Here is an 18,002-nt window from a genome sequence, read left to right on the forward strand (position 1 = left end):
CATATGACCTGCTTCTGATTCAACATCTGTGACCAATGCACGATTATTAAATTTGTATTACTTATTTTGTGATTCCCTTTTTGTTATTTTTTTTTATTTCAACTATCAAAATATAATTTTCTTTCTGTTAGTGTACGGATTAGGACTTCAATGCCTATAAACTTTATAAAAATCCAATTAAAGATATCATAGAAATCTTTAGTTACTTCCTTTATAATCATTCAAGCATTAAATAACATTTGTGAAACAGACTATAGCTCAATTTTAATAAAAAACACATAAATGTCAGTAAATATCTTATAAAAGTGTAACACAACTCATAATCTGACAGAGAAGCCGAGCTATGAAAATAACATATGAAATCTTATATATCTGATCAACGTAGATTAAATAGTTACTCTCGTACAAACAATCCATTATGTAATTGCCGGTAATGTACAATTCTGATCATTTCTGTAATTCTCATCGTGACATGCCATAGTCTTAACTGAAATTTCATTAATTTATCCCCTCAGGAATTTGGGCAAAAGTGGGAGATTGGGAAAAGGAGTGGACTTTTTATTTAAATCAAAAAAAATAAAAATTTCGAAACCTTTTAATACACTGGTTTTTTTTATTCAAAGCTTAAGGTATTTGTATTTAGTTTTCTCATAGGAATTTATAATATGGTATACAATTTCCTTATACCAATCCATCAACAGATTTTTTTTTAAACTTACTGTTTGTTATGCCTTTTTTTTTTAAATGACAGTTAACTCTTTCAATTCCTTTTCAGGTGTTGTTGATAACTGAACAGCAGCTACCAATGAGATACTAAGAGCAAATGTTCAGGGGGCAAGAGTTTATATACTGGGAAACGGGACCTATCTTCTTGTCTGACATTGCAACAACCCAACAGAAAAAAATGCCTAAACATTAGACATACATGATTTGTTATTTGAAAAAGACTATAAGCTATAAATGACAAATTAAGAATGTTTTTGTGATCCATAAAAGTCAAGTTTATTTAGCATGATCTTAACACTTGGGCAATGCTTGCAGTATTTGTCAGTAATTGTTGAATACATGTGTGAAAACTTGCACAATTATAATCAGAAAGTGATCAAGTGCACGACCTTCAAGAACCCCAAGACATGAGGGTCTAAAGGTGTCACTTGCATCCAAGAAATAACATTGTCTTTTCACATTTTGAGACTTTACATTTGGTCAAAGCAACTGCTGTATAGAAGGAAAGTTAAGCTGTTCAAACAAAAGGTTTTCAGTGAATATGAATGAAAAGATACAATGTAAATATTAATGAAACAGTAACCGATATTACACAAGATGAGCAAATTAAAAGACTGGCATGACAAGTTACTAAAGCGGCCTTAAACTACCTAATCAAAATAGATCATGTCCATGATATGCAGTCCCAGGTGCTGGTGCAGCAAGCCCATAATGATCAAGAAACATAAAAAAGATGCTGCTTCCAGTTGGGAACTTATGGGGCTATATGGTTAATGTATAATGCTTTTTTAAGTCCCATTCCCAACAAGTACCTAGATGGCCCTGTTCCCCTACCCCCTTTTTATATTCCTGGAACTGCTACTGATGATTTTTCCCTGGATTTTTGGAAGCTCTTAACATGTTACAGATTTGTTCTCTAATACAGAACTTTAATGTGCCTTTTGAGTAAAAAGAAATGATTTTTTATATAACATAGACAAAATAACAAAAATATGCTTTAAAACCTCAGATAGAACCTTACGTCTACGTAATGCTTTAGTTGCAGTATACCACAAGAAAATTCAGCAATATCTAATGTCTGATGCATAACTCCTTAAAAACTAATTACATGTGTGAGAAGTTTCACAATTTTTATGAAAGCATTATTGAGTGCATCACCTTCTCTAAGAACATTATAGGCCTATAGGATATCTAAATATATATACACACTATCATTACAAATTGTTCAAATTATGATACAAGACATACTGATAATATTGGGTTATTGAGAACAGATATAATTAAACCTGAAGTAACGAGGATTTAATAGAATAAATAGGAGGGTCTAGGATCAAAACTCAGATGAAAAATGTAAAATTTAAAATGATTTTTTTCTAAAACAATGACTCAAAGAAGTGAACATACACTCCACTAGATTTCATGGAGATGCATGTACAAACATTGCAAAAATTTTGAATAAATGAGACATGAGGTATGATTGCAAATTAGACCACAACCCCTAAAAAATCAACCGATGTAGAAGTAAGCAACAAAAGGAGAAGTACAGCTTTCTGCAATATCAGTTTGTAGACTATCTCTCCATCTGGGGTTAAACAATCTTTGACCTGATTCTACAAGCTGCAAGGTACCAAACAAACATTTGATGCAACCAATACTACTAGATTTCTTAGTTGGACCAATTCCATGTAAAAGTTTACTTCATTTCAATTCAGGTTGTTTCATTTTATCAATGATCTGATTAGAGACCATAATGTTCATTCAAATGCTGAATTGCTAAAAACTGAGAAACAAGCTGAAAATCACTCTTTGAGTGCCCATACAGACCCCAAGTCTTCCACAGAATTATCTTCAGTATATATAAGTTTAAGTAGCTCTTGAAACCTCATGAAATAATTATTTTGATAGCAAAGGATTTATTGAATTCCATCAAATAGTGTAGAAAACAAATAAAATAGAATTGATATAACTAAACCAAGACAACAAAACAAAGCTTACTGCAAAAGAATAACATAGAATTAAGTCTTCCTTACAATAACCTCATGTCTTACTTGTCTGGAACTTAACATAGATTATTTTGGACTATGTAATACCATCATTTATCATAATGATTGAAGAAATATTAAATACCCAGGTTAGACAACTCATTGTTTGCCTTGTAAAAACGATCTTTATTACAAAGCATACCTAAAAGTTGTCTTACCATTTTGGTATTAAGTGTCAATCTTTTGAAGCATTTTGAACAGCCTTGGTCAAGATTAATTTATAAGAAAATATTTTGACCACAGTAAACCCAAGAATTCACCCTATTATGTTTTCAAAGAACCATCTGCCTTCTGAAGATGTAATAAAATCAACGGTACCAATTTTGTTGCACCAGATGCGCATTTCGACAATACATGTCTCTTCAGTGATGCTCGTGGCCAAAATATTTGAAATCCAAAGCATATATAAAAGATGAAGAGCTATAATCCAAAAGGTACAAAAAGTATAGCCAAATTCGTGAAAGGAATCAGAGCTTTGCATGAGGGAGATACATTCCTTAATTTATAATAATTTCTAATATTTTGTAATATGTGCAAGTCAAATAGAACATTCAATAGGCCAAAAAGAAATAGATCAAATAATAATTTCAAAATGGTAATAGTAAAAGTTAAGAAATTTATATATAGACAAAAACCTAATAAATATTTGATGCATAGAAAACCACTTACTACTATTCATATCACACAAAATAATCCAGAAAAAACCCCAAGTAAAGAAGTCTTGTCACTTTCATCTAAATTAGTATGGACATCTAACATGACAATAAATCCAAGCTTTCAGTTTCAATAACAACAGTTCAATGTCAAACAATTTCAATCTGTCAGTCGTCCATTGTTAACCATGACCTCTACTACAAAACAAAATCACTATGACAACTTAAATGACATTTTAGAAATTAGATTTCATTGCAGCGGTCAGCATGTTGTATGTGGGTGGCCATATTTTGAAAGAAAGTGCATGGAACATGACAGAAATGGAACAATAACAGTGGTTATTTTACTATTGGTGTCCTGTGCTCTTTATGAAATGTCAACAAAATCTGACATGGTAAATTTAACTCTCTCTGCCTTTATTTGTATTGAAATGAAACATGGGCTGTTAAAGGCTCAAAGAATAATGCTTATTTGGGCCCAAACATGAAAAGAGTCTAGCTATCTTAAAGCTTCAGCAATGTTTACAATCCTATAGATATAGCAAGATGTGGTGTGAGTGCTATCTCTATAAATAGCAGCTTCTTTTTCCAAGGCAACCCTCGCTGACTTTTGGGATGATTTTTTTTTTTAATAATCAAAAAGGAGAAAAAACTATCTAAGAATGTAGAATGTGCTATGAATTTAACAATGAACAATGCGGTTAGGATAAAAAAGAGACCCAAATAAGACTGTTTAATACCAGTGATGACAAAGCCAGCGATAAAATCATGTCATTTTTTTCAGTTGACACCAATACTTGTACAAGGATATACTATTATCCTATTGAAGGATCAGAAGGTTAGAACTATGTTTTAAACAATATCTTTATGATGTTGCGTGTTAAGTGTCCAACTAACAATGATCATTTCATCCTTGATTTCATTTCTGGCGACACCAGTAAAACTGTTGTATAAAATTACTTTCTACTGTTTCAATTTATTTAATTGTTACATAAAAAATGTATTTAATAAATATATGAAAAATGATAACATAAACAGATTCAATTGTAAGTTGACCAAGAAAAAAACTGCAAATCATCATTTTGTCTCCATAATCACTTTGATATAAAAATATCTCAATTTAAGCCAATCAAACCAGAGAGAATTGGATTCCATTTAACTAAATAGCCAATCAAAAAGCAATAAAATTTTGATCCCTGATAATAGTTTTATACAGTAATCATAACCTTTATTGTGTCTCTTTATTAGAATTTTATGAGCTTGTATTATTTTATGACTTCACCTAACACAGATTTAGTCTGATGGTTTAATAGTGAATTTTATTGAGTATTTTGTCAGCCTACCCTATTAACAATTAGTAGATAAAACTCCTCATAAAACAAAGTTGGTAATTTAATACTACCTCATCACAACATCATACTCCCAAGGCATATTATTAAAAGCAAGTTTAAATTTAAGTTTAATTTCTGTGAACACCTTCAGCAAAGAACGAATACCTTTTAATTTAGAACTACCACTCCATTTTTGTAGGATGCTCATAGAAATATTAAAATAATGAGGTTTGATTGCAAAAGCTATTCACCAAAAGGAAGTCAACTACAGGTCACCGTATTCCTCCAACAATGGCTAAAACCCTTACCTTAAAGTAAGCTATAAATGTCCCGAGGATAAGAACACTGTTCTTGCTTTTTGATTGTTTCCAAGTATAGTGGATCCATTATTATAAACAGGATACTAATGTTTGTTGATTTTGTAGCTAAAGGCTAACAAAATATAAATTTTCCTGTAGGACAGTTTGTTGAATTGGTTAAACCACGAAATTCAATGTTCACAAAACTAACGTTATTTCTCATACATCCACAAAGCTACAAGTTTTACTCCAAGATAAGTACATGTACCTTGAAAATAATTTAATCCATAACAACCACTGCTCCTTTGATTTGAGTAAAGTATAAATTACTGATAGTTCTATTGAAATTTCTCCTCTTATGAGACAATTAATCAGAGTAACTTAACACAGGAAAGTGGCTACTACCGGTAGTCAGACCAAAACTAGTAGCACAGAAATCCAAACTAGTACAGATCGGTTCTTAAAACTGCTAAGAATTGTGGACAGACTCAAGTACAACTAAAATCTGAATCAAAAAGCTAACACTAATGTCATATGCTTTCAATGTTAAATTGTTCAAAACGAAATGAACAAGGTCAAAGGTCTAATAGAAAAGTGACATGATACCTTGACAAAAATTCAGTTTCAACAAAATATTTCTATGACAGATAATAGCCCCTTCAATCTGACATGTTAAGAACCTTGGCCATATTACAACTTTTTGGACATGATAAGGGCACAAGAAGTCAAGTCAACAATAATTCTATGACTTCAACAATAACCTGTTCATAGTGACACTAACAAGACGGTCAAAAGACCTGGCTCAAATTGTGGTCGTCTGACAATAAAATCTTAATGACCATCATTCACAGCTTCTCAGACACTCACAAGATTGTCTCCCTTACCAATACAATTCAATTCAATATTTCCCCACTTTAAAGTGCAATAATAGTGTATTGTAACAAAAATTGGGTAATACAGGGGGAATTCAATCTTCTCCATCAATTCTATAATTAAAATGATGGTTTGTGGATCCCACAATAGACATTGTACCGAACAGCAAGCCAGTAATTAAATCGGTGATGGGAGTGACCGTTCATATCAATGATAATAGCCGTCCATGTCACTTAAGAAACATGATCACTTTCTTTTTCATCAAGTTCGGTCAACTGGTCCAACGTCAATGGTCACTGGACCATGTGACTGCCGATGTCTGCATGAGTTATTTATCATATTGGTTTATTCATTAGATCATCTTGTACCAAACGAAATGACCGATGCTAATATCAAAATTAAAGCAGCCATAGATCACAAGTCTTGTCACAGGCACTGGAGTGTCCTCAGGTCACATGCTCAGTAAATCACACCACATATCACTTTTTTAACATATTAAGTCCAACTCTGAAGGAAATGGTCATTTACACTTAATATAAAAACTCATTTGTCATCATTAATGGTCAAAATAGCTAGCACTTAGTGACCACAATGTCAATATCTAAATGACCAAAAACTGACCAGAAACCACAAATTAGAATTTACTCAGTGGTCACATGAAAAATCTTAAATATGTGCAAGATTAAACATAAATAGAATAAAATGCATCATTTTGTATTTTAATTCCAGTATAAATAGATGTGGAGACTGATATCAACTCTCGGAAAACATTTTCATTTACAGAATTATTTAAAAGTGGTCATTCAAACTAATGAAGAATCTGACCAACAGCCAGGCAAAATTTTTATGATGAAGTTGTATATTGTTTAAGAGAAAACAAGTTGAAGATGAAAAACCCTATTACTTCTCCAAATTATATATTTCGGTTAAAAGAAATTGGGCTTTCTGCTACATGTGTACCAACGAATAGTTCTATATCTCAGAGTATATCTTCCTTATAATTATGATCTGTCATCATAAACCTCTATTACAAGAGAATCATATTTCATTAGTAAGTAAGACTTCACAATATTGTCAGTTCTGAAATGGAAAAGGTTCCATCACTCAACTGAGTCCTTTGGAATATTATAACTGATGAGATATAAACAGATTGCCCAAGGATACAGTCAAATCACTCATATGGCACCTTTGGAATGGAACAGTAGGCAAAACATCCTAGAGGAACATGATGTCAAAATATTCCGATAAGAAGCAAATAATCAAGATTTCTTCTGGAGAATTTTCTAAATTCTAAATGGACAAGATGTCTACAGATTGATTGATTACTTGATTGTTTCTGTCTTAAAGCCAATTTTGGACTATTTTATGGAGGCCAGTTTTCATTGGTGGAGAAAGCCAGAATGATGTCTACAGACATCAAAAACAAATGTCTATGCGAACTTCATATGGATATTATATATGATATATTAATCTCCCTGTCGAAAGAAAGCCAAAGAATGTTTGTGTTTCCCAATTTTTTCCCAGAATAAACTTGAAAACAAACGATTTTAAATCCTGACAATTGAATTGAATTCTCAATTGAGGAACAAATTTGATTCTTTTGCAAAGTTATAACAAAAATCACAACATTATGATAAAATTCTCAGGATTTTAGATATAAAAATCATCTATCTTTTGTATACATTGGATACATGGGTCTTTTCTAATTCATCACTAGAATAAAAAGTTTAGAGCATTTTAATAAAAAAATAGTTAGCCAAAAAATGGATTAACAACGAAAATTACACTTATAAGTTCTGTGCATCCAAAGATCTTCTCTGAAATTCATCTCCATCAGGAACACACAATCAAAACCAAATCAAAAAGACAGAGATGCTTGAAAGACAGGCGGTCAAAATAATAAATGAATAAATGAGGAATTGTAGTTTGATGACTATTTAACTGATGTCAAAGTGAATAACACCTTTAGGTACTTGACATATAAAACTCAACCTTTGACACCAATTTTGTAACAATTAAAGAGTCATATCAATATAACCATTATCACTATTTAGAAATGATTCTAGAATTTAATTTTATCAAAATACAGCTTCCAAAAAGACTGCCACTTTAAAATAACCGTGACTGGTAAGGAGTATCCCTTAATATTCAAAATGTCCTCCGTATTTTGACTCCTGTCTCTCTTCTGACAAAAGCCTGAATCAATTCTGAAATTTAAATTAAATCTGATCTAAAAGTCATTTAATCATTGAAACTTCAAGTTGACGGTGACAGCTTGATTTAATAGGAAGGAAAGTGAACCAATTTTTGCAGTTTGATTTTTACATTAATGATAATTTTTTAAAACTAATGATCCAAGTATACAGTGATTACTTCTGTTTGATTTTTGTGGGTTTTTTTTCCATCAAAGGTATAAAATTTCATTGAAAACATGACTAATATGTAAGTCAGAAAAGTCAAAATACAAACTACGAAAATTTCTGAAGCCAATATTCAAACTTTTTAATAGATTGAATTCCTTTATATCATGTTTTTGTCACAGAGTGACTGAAATGCACCATGTATTCAATGGTGTTTTTTTTCTCTTTATCAATTTGTATTTAGTGTTTTATTTACACATTTAAATCAGAAATTTTGACTATTGATTTCTCAAACTCCATTCAAAAGTTTTGGCAATTTAATTACATAAAAATATTTTGATATCTGACAGTTGTGCATTGTTAGTTTTTTTTAAATTAGTACAATTAGAATTTAATATAAGGAAATTCATAGAAATGAAATAATGAATCACTATCATTATAGATTCAACATTTTGAAATGTTTTAGATCAAGTACTAAATATATTTTTCTATAAAATTTTTAAATATTAATAGTAAATCTGCATATCAAAAGAGAGAATACTTCCTATGATTCAGGCTTCTTTATAACCAGAGTTCGCGAAAACTTTTTTTGATCCGTCAGTCATAGGACTGACAAAGCAAGATTATATGCCGGTCCTACAAATTTTTTGCTGGTCCTACAAAATCTGTCAATTTTATCCTGAAATAAAATCAATAACTTATTTCAACGGAAATTAACTTTATTTATTATATAAGGTTCCACCGCCGATCGTTTGCCAGGAACAGCTCCTTGAACAAATTTGATAGGCCACATGTGGCTCGCCGCCTTGGTCAGTTGGTTTGTTTATAATAAAAATCGGAAACCAGTACCGGAAATTACCGGCAGGTACATCTAATGACCAATGAAAAAACAGTCCATCTGATAACCGATGTAAAAAACGTGCCGACATAGGCACTGCAACGGCCGTTTTTGCATCGGTCATCGGGACCGTCACAAGTGGACAACATACTGGTCCGAGCCTCATTTTGGCGGTCAGGACCGACAGGACCGACGGTTTTCGCGAACTCTGTATAACTAAGATTTTTTTTCTTAAAAATTTCAACTCTTTAAAAATATGAACATCAATAAACCACAGCTTTTAAAATGGATAAATTTCCTGATTTAATATTCATAGATAGGAGGGTAACTAGAACATAGAACTGTTTGTAATATACTTTAGCTACTGACCATTATTCAATTTTGATAAAAATAAAGATTTTATGGGCCAACAAATATTACATTTCCTATTTGATGTATTGATACAGCAGACAAAAAATCTACCAAATATATTCTGTATTTTAGACAAATGACGCTTCCTCCACAGGACAACTCGTAAACTTCAAATATTGATGGATCACATCCCTACGAAAATCATTTTAATATCTAACTGAGAAAAAATAGATTTATTGTAAGAAGTTATGTTGAATGCAGGGATACATAGGCAGGGAATTGTCCCGTCAGTATAAATGGGCATTGTGTAGTAGAAATATATTTAATAGCCATCAATAAAATGGAATTTTAAATTCTCTCTTTCATCTTTGACGCCCATAAACAAAAATTTAAAAACCACGACAGAATTTCTTTTAATATCATTTTTCACGCTTTTCTTATGAATTGTGGGATTTAAGTTTTTTGCACTTTACTAATGACTGTAGCAGAAGTTAGACCCCTTTGAAATTTGATGAAATCTCCTAAAGTATGAGGTTTATATTCATATTAAATCTATTTCACTTCTTCACAGATAAACTGCAAACTGTTGATGTACTTTGTATCAATACTAAAGAAAAACTTGCAAAAAATCCTGCTTTTACTCATTCTGTGTGTCGGTAACAGACTTCAAAGAAGTTAGAATTAATAACCTTTTGGGTAATCTATCTTCTTTTTATCTTTCTTTCAAATAAATCTTCTGAAATATTTGACATAATATGGATAAACACCCCAAAAAAATTCACATGTTAATAATTAAAGCTTCCTCAAATGACATTATTTATCAAACATTTTTTTTTACTCTAGGAACATGAAAGTTTTAAAATTTAAACAGTGAATTTCATATCATTTCTCAAAAATATTAGGAATAGAGACATCAAGACCATTAACAGAGATCTGTTCATAGACTCTAGAAACAGTTAACATTGAAATTCATATCATTTCTCAAAAATTTCAGAAACAGAGACATCATAACCATTACTACAATTCTGTTCACAGACTCTAGAAACAGGTTTTAAATAAAACAGCAAATTTTATTTCATTTCTCAAAAATATTAGATATGGAGACATCATAACCATTACAAGAAATCTATTCACAGACTAGAAAAGGGTTTTAAAATTAAGCAGTAAATTTCAAATCAATAATCAATTCTCAAAAATATTAGAAACAGAGGCAAAATGTAAACTCAAGAAACAGGTTTTAAATTAAAACATATCATTGCTCAAAAATATTAGAATGAATGGCATCCTGACCATTACTAGATATCTGTTCACAGATTCTAGAAACATTTTTTTTTAAATTTAACAGTGAACTTCATATCATTTCTCAAATATTAGAATGAGTGGCATCCTGACCATTACTAGAGATCTGTTCACAGCTGGTTTTATCTTAATTAACTACTTGTAAACTGATATGACTAGGAAAATGATGTGTATTGCCCAAAGCTTGACACTTTTATCACTTCTAAAACCTCTACATGTATAAATTATTACTTCCAATCAATTCAAATCTTTCTATTTCATATACCAAAACAATATAGGTAATAAATCAATAAAAAAACTATCTAAGAAAAAAAAATACATGTATATGATTTCTTGATTATGAAGCTATTCATGGCTGAAGAAAAAAACTTCTGTCAGAAATGAAAGTGTTTGTTGTTAAGTAATGATAATTATCTGTAATGTAATTCAATTCATGTTAAATATGAATAATTTATGTCTCGTTTGAGTTTTTGTGACATGTAAAATTAACATAATGTAGATTTTAATAGTAATTTACATTGTTCTATTATTACCTGACCACATGAATTAGTTTCAAAAAAAAAAAAAATCTTCTTCAAATGTTCATTTCGTTTTGAGGATCATATAAGATATATGGTTTCTTTGTTTTTCGTTCTCTCTATTTTTCTCTGTGGATGGGATTTTTTTTTAAAATTAAAAATTGAAGCAGAAAGCAAAATTTAAGTTCAAATTTTAAGATAACATTTCGCATTCAAAAATTCTTCAATCAAAATTCCTTCAAGTTTTATTACAAGTGAATAATTTATTTGTATTTTTTCTAAATTGGAATTTGGCAAGATATAAAAGTACATTTTGATAAGAGAGATCATATATCCATGTTCTTATGCCTCTCTAATTTGTTTACACACAAATTCAAATAATTTCACACTCACTCCACATGGGGATGATAAAAAACACATAAAATTTGTTTTATGTTCGTAACAAACTATGAGTATGTATTGATAAGTTTAATGTAACTGTATTTCTACGCTGAGTCTATAGCGTTAGGATGTTGATAGTATTAAATCCACATGCTCCTTAGTCAATTTTAACTGTTTTCCAGGGCTAGTAAACATATATTTAAACATTTTATGAGAGGTATTAAAATGAAAATATGAGAAATTACTGTAAATTGATAGGTTTTATAGCATTTTCTTTAAATATTATTTTTCCACTTGAATGAATGAAAACATGCACGATAAAAAGTTTAGTAAAAATTTGATTCGACATTAATTATTTTAAACTGTTAAAATTGAAAGTAGGGATATAAGTAAGATGCAATCTGAAACAATATATAGTTCACAGGTGGATGAAAGTTTTTTTGTCATTTTACATATTGTTTGTAGATTACAGGTAAGTTATTGTTTACCTGGCTATATTTACGATGTAAATAAAACATACAATACTTACTTACCTTAATCAAGACAAAAATTAAGATTTATCCACAAAAAAGCTTTAAAAGTCACAAAATCCACTAAAAGTCATAAAATTTGACAATAAATGCTTGCAGACCTTCAGAATAACATACAGATCACATACTGAAGCAATCCATTTTGTATGGCTGTAGTATAACATAGCGCTCTGCCCACTGGGGCGTACCACTACATAATGACAGAGAAAAATAGCTCTATACTCAACGGCTTTAGTCGTTCAACCAACCAAGCCAATTGTTCAAAGAAAAATATAATTTATTATATTTAAATAAGTGTTGACACTTGGAGGATGAAAAATGAGAAATTTATTAATTTGATTAGATAGAATCCAAATATGGCTAAATCCTTGTACTAATGCGTTTTTTAGCGTTTCTTTTTTACAGATGAAGTTATAGGGAAGATTATACTTGAAGTAGGGAGGACATATCTTATAGGCCTAACTATCTCTCATAAATATGATTAATTAATTTTAGTTGCTAACTGAAATGTGCTGTTTTAAACGTGGAAATGACTTTTTGATGCTGCCAAGAAATCTCTTGCAGCTTTTTGTTTATGAGTGTAATAAAATATCTATTTACTGTTCCTTGTAAAAGCTGAAAAAGGGGGACTGTTTTTGAGATTCTAAATCTTTTGTTTTCTACAAAATACATATTTGTCCTTTTTCTATTGTCTCATTTATAAGCAAAAACATTGAAGATCTGTGAATAGTTTAAATTGAATATTAAATTTAAGTAATTTCAATTACTTTCCAGTTCAAGAATTGGTACAGACATTCTGGTAAAAGAAACTGACATGCAACAAATTGGTAAAAAACTTTTATGCTTTTTATATTAAATAAAAAAACTGCTATTTTGGATAGAATTGTTCATTTTTTTTTCGCCGTTTAAGATATTTCTTTTATTATAACTGTTGAACCATTTGAGATAATTTTAAAATGTAAAGTGTTCTGATTTCAGTGTTTTATGCTCTATCAAATCAAATGGTTGATTTTATCTAATAAATCTATTGAAAATTTCATGTGGCATACCTACAATTTGAACGCTGTTTATTTTTTAACTGCATGGACATAGCAGTGTACTTTTGTTCTTATAGTGTGATCATAGCAGTTTAATTTATTTTCCTGCTTCTCTCCTAAACTAGTGTTACATGCTACAAGCTACAGATTCCATACCCCCTTCCTACAGAAAAGTCCAAATCTTCTTTAAAAAAAACCTCTAATTTCATTATGTTCAAAGCAAATATAATTTTTATACATTAAGATTAAACTATGACCTGTTATCTTTTACAAAACTTTAAAACTGCAATGCTGTAAGGAATTGCTTTCATATTCTTTATACAGTTGTAAAATGAGATGTTTCCATTGTTAAATGTTGTCTTTAATCAAACAAAAACAAAACTCCTTCATAATAAAGTATAAAATGTCAGAAAAAATTGACTCTACTGTTTGGGATGTTCATGACAGTTGTTAAATTAGACCCTTAACATATCTAGTTTTATGTGCATCTTCAACAACTACAACTTCTGTCCAAGTTTGGTAAAAAATCCAGGATAATTTCAGAAACTTATAAAAAATTTTAAAACTTTAACGACAGAGTGTATATAATGTTAACTGGCAGAAAAGTCCATTTATAAGTAAAATACGGATAAACAAGATTTCTTTAACAAAATTTACTTCTAGAGATCATAAACAAGTTTCTGTCCTAAGTTTGGTAGAAATCCAGGATAGAATCAGAAAGATAATAAAATTTCAAAACGTTAACCACAGAATGAATATTTGTGGATGCTGCAGACAACAGCATGTAGGAATGCTATGTCTAGCTTTTAAGACAAAAATCAAGGCTTGACAAAAAGCAGTAAAATTCGACATGAAAGCAACTGGTAAAATTGACCCTACACAAATGTGTACTTGATCTGAGTTTTGTAGTAATAAATATTAGTTATAAGTCTCATAACATTTGGTTGAGGCAAACTTAGGTAAGAACAGAAACGAAAAATTCAGCAATTTTTCCATTTGTAAAGGGGTAAAACTCTAAAACAGTAAAAGTTACACCGCCAAAATCCAAACTCGATCTGTATTTTGTGTTAATAAGCATTGTGTATAAATTTCAAACCATTTGGTTGAGGATTACTAAAGTTGGATTGACACATTCAGCATTTTTTACATTTGTAAAGGGGGCATAATTCTAGAACGTTTAAAGTGAGTCTGTGACACCACTTAAATACACACTTTATCTGTATTTTGTGGTAATAAGCATTGTGTGTAAGTTTCCTAACATTTGGTTGAGGCAAACTTAAGTTAGAGAACAGAAATGACAAATTCAGCATTTTTCCATTTGTAAAGGGACATAACTCTAGAACTGTTTAAGTGACGCCACTAAAATTCACTTGATCTGCGTTTTGTAGTAATTAATCATTTTGTATGTGTTAAATATTAAACATTTGGATGAGGCTACTGTTAGATCTCAACATTCTCAAAATTTCTGCCCTTCAGATTTTGTATAAAGCGGTTTTCTAGATAACGGACAAAACCAGAATTTTACCCCTGTGTTCTATTTTTAGCCATGTCAGCAATATTAGTAGGCAAGCTGGGTCATCAGACATACCCTAATGATGAATGTTTTATCAAATTTGGGCAAAAACTTTCAGGAGTATTTTTTTTAAACATTTAGAGACTACAAGGACAAAGGATGCCAACTGAGGAGATTAGCTTATATGCTAAGAGAAAAAGGTGTAGATAGACATTAAATAACTTCTCTGTCATTTTTTAATTTTATGCTCATTGCTTAATTACATATATTTTAGTATCATATGTTGAATTAAAAATAAGCTAAATAAACAATATTTCAAAATTTTATGAGAATAATAAATCTTGTTAATTCTTATTTTGTCCATTTAGCATTTGCCTGTAATAGAACAAGACAGATTGGTTATTTATGAGACTTATTTGCATTCTGTGAGAAGTTGTTACTAAACTTTTACCAAATTAAGTTAACCACTTATGAAGATATATGGCCATTAACTCTAACAGAATAATACTGGACCATTTTTTATGAAGATGGATGATTATTTTAGCGTCAAATTGCCCTTTAAGTAGTTCCTTAGTCATAAAGACAGAATTCATTAATATCAGGGGAATTGTGTACTCAAAATCCAAGAAACATCAAGAAAACAATTAAGGAATAATACATGTATCTTACAGTTGTTATGTGAAGCTAAGAGTAATTTTGCATCCTTCAATTCTTTAAAAATAGATTTATTATTTTCCTAAGAACCAAATTTGTTAATCAACCAACCCCCTTTTTAATAGGTTCTTTCCATTACAGGAAGTGCTGATCTGTTCTTTTAGACTTTTAACCCTGATCCAGTTGGCTAAAACACCTTCCTTCAAGTTTCCATCCCAAACTCTACCATTTTGTTTTTACCCGAAACTTTTGGAAATGTTGAACTTATAATCAATAGGATTCTTATACCCCTCCCCCTCCCCAATCAGATACATGACCATAGGTTTAAGTAGGATTCCAATTCCATGAAAGATTCCAAAATAATCATTTAGAAACCACTTTTCTGTAAAAAAAAATATAGGTATGTTTTTAGTATCTGCAATGTTGCAATTTAGAAAGTCAACATCATTATCTTTTCATTCTATTGGGACCTTTCCTTTATTATATTTGACCACTTGATCCAGTTTGATCCCATCCTAAGTTAACAATTGGCAGTTTAAACTAACCTGAGGCACTGCTACTTTATGAATCACCCTTTCTTGTTCTTGACTTAAGGTTATGAAAAAGAAGCAAACGATCAATGACACTTAGGTCAAGGTCAGATTATTCATGTCAGACAGACATATACACCTTACAATTTTTTTATACACCAAATAGTTGCATATGCTAATTGAAAATATATCACAAAAACTTAACATTGACCAATGAACTCTACAAAAACAGGTTAAGGTCAGATGAAACTTGCCAGACAGACATGTGCACTTTACAATTATTCCATACACAAAATATACATGTAGCTGACCTTTTAGTATTTGAAACACACCTAAACACAAAAACTTAAACATTGACCATTGAATCATAAAAATGTGGTCAATGTCAGATGATGCCTGCCAGACAGATTTGTGCACCTAACAATCATTCCGTACATCAAATATAGCTGACCTATAGCTTATAGTAATTGAAAAACAGGCAAACACACAAAAAGATAACATTGACCAGTGAACCATGCAAATGAGTTAAAGGTCAGATGATACCTGCCAGGTAGACATGCACAACTTACAATCCTTCAATATACCAAACATAGTTGACCTATTTGCTGATGGTACCTGAAAAACAGACAAATGCACATAAACTTAACATTGATCAATAAGGCATAAAGGAGGTCAAGGACAATGGACATAAGGACTAGGTAACTGCATACAAGATATGAAGCATTCAGGTCTTCTACCTTTTGAAATATAAAGCTTTATACAAATAGTTTACGCCATAGCAACCACATTTTACATATGTCTTGCATACTGCAACTTGTATCAGGCAAGACAAAAAGAAAATCCTGTGAAAAATGTTCTCATCATTATACAGAATGTTCTCATCATTATACAGAATGACATCTGCCTCTGGTTTGAAACATTAACATCAAATCAAATTTGGCAAAAAGAAAAAGAAAATATGTGTTGTTGTGCTAAGCATACAACTATCTTTGATTCAAAGTATCAGAAAATAAGAAGAACTTGTCGAATAGATATGTAATAAGCTTTCATATTACGGCATATCAGTGGCAAGCAAGCCCCTCACCAAATAGAAAGTCATTTTGAAATGTGCGATGATTTTTTAAATGTTCATTCAACTTATACAAAAGTTCAAAGTGTCTGAAAATAGGGAGTGGACATCACACATATATAAAAGGTGGTCCACAATTTCAACTCTCCGATGGATGGACGAACAAGGTGATTGCAATAAAGATCATGTTCCTAAAATTCGGGTTAGAGAATTTTCAGGTGAAACTTATAATCATTTTGAATTGACACAGGGGACAGTAGTTTGTGTGACCTTACAAATAGCCAATGGAAATATTGTATTTCCTAACAAATAGCAGGACTGGCCTACCAAATTAACATTTAATTTTTGGTATCACTTATTCCTAAACAGCATCCATAAGAAAAATTTCTCTTCATTTCATGCCGCAACCATAAGAGAAAGTTATTTTACTGCCATATTCATACTTTATGTGAAAATGATTTGTTGCCCATAAAATCACTTAAGCTTTATTATAAAGACATGGGAAGATGTGGTATGAGTAACAATGAGACAACTCTCCATCCAAGTAACAATTTATATAAGTAAACCAAGCTTTATTTTGGATAATTTATATCTATATGTATTCTGTAAAGAGTTTAAATTGTGATATCTTTTTTTATCAAAATACCACCTTCAAACGTAAAACTGAAATTTAAAATTTATTTATGATCACTGAACCATATAAATTAGGTCATATCATCCCACTGTAACCTATAACATAAAAAGCTCATATTCTGATGTAACATTATATGAATATTTGTGCTTCATAAACTACATTTAATAAAACTTTAGGAAAATGCATTGGAGTAACTTGACAATACTGATGCAAAGAATAAGAATTAACCCCCCCCCCTCTACTACAAGACACAGGCAGGACATACCTAGATTAAACTATCAATGTTTAACTTTGCCATAATATAGCCTATTTGTGCTGATGAGGCGTAAAGCAATCATCAATCAATCCATCAATATTAAACAAG

The 18,002-nt window shown here is 30.7% G+C and overlaps 1 protein-coding gene across 2 annotated transcripts in view; it reads right to left on the minus strand.

Moving 5' to 3' along the window:
• LOC134721035 (cell adhesion molecule-related/down-regulated by oncogenes-like) overlaps positions 1-12,339 on the minus strand; it is an 85,522-nt gene extending 73,183 nt beyond the window's left edge. For both annotated transcript variants that reach the window (XM_063583714.1, XM_063583712.1), the window contains exon 1: positions 12,205-12,339. The gene's annotated coding sequence lies outside the window, so the exon portion shown is untranslated. The remainder of the gene's footprint in view (positions 1-12,204) is intronic.
• Positions 12,340-18,002: the final 5,663 nt, after the last annotated feature.

Source organism: Mytilus trossulus, chromosome 6 (genome assembly GCF_036588685.1).
Source record: "Mytilus trossulus isolate FHL-02 chromosome 6, PNRI_Mtr1.1.1.hap1, whole genome shotgun sequence".
In the NCBI taxonomy this organism is placed as follows: domain Eukaryota; kingdom Metazoa; phylum Mollusca; class Bivalvia; order Mytilida; family Mytilidae; genus Mytilus; species Mytilus trossulus.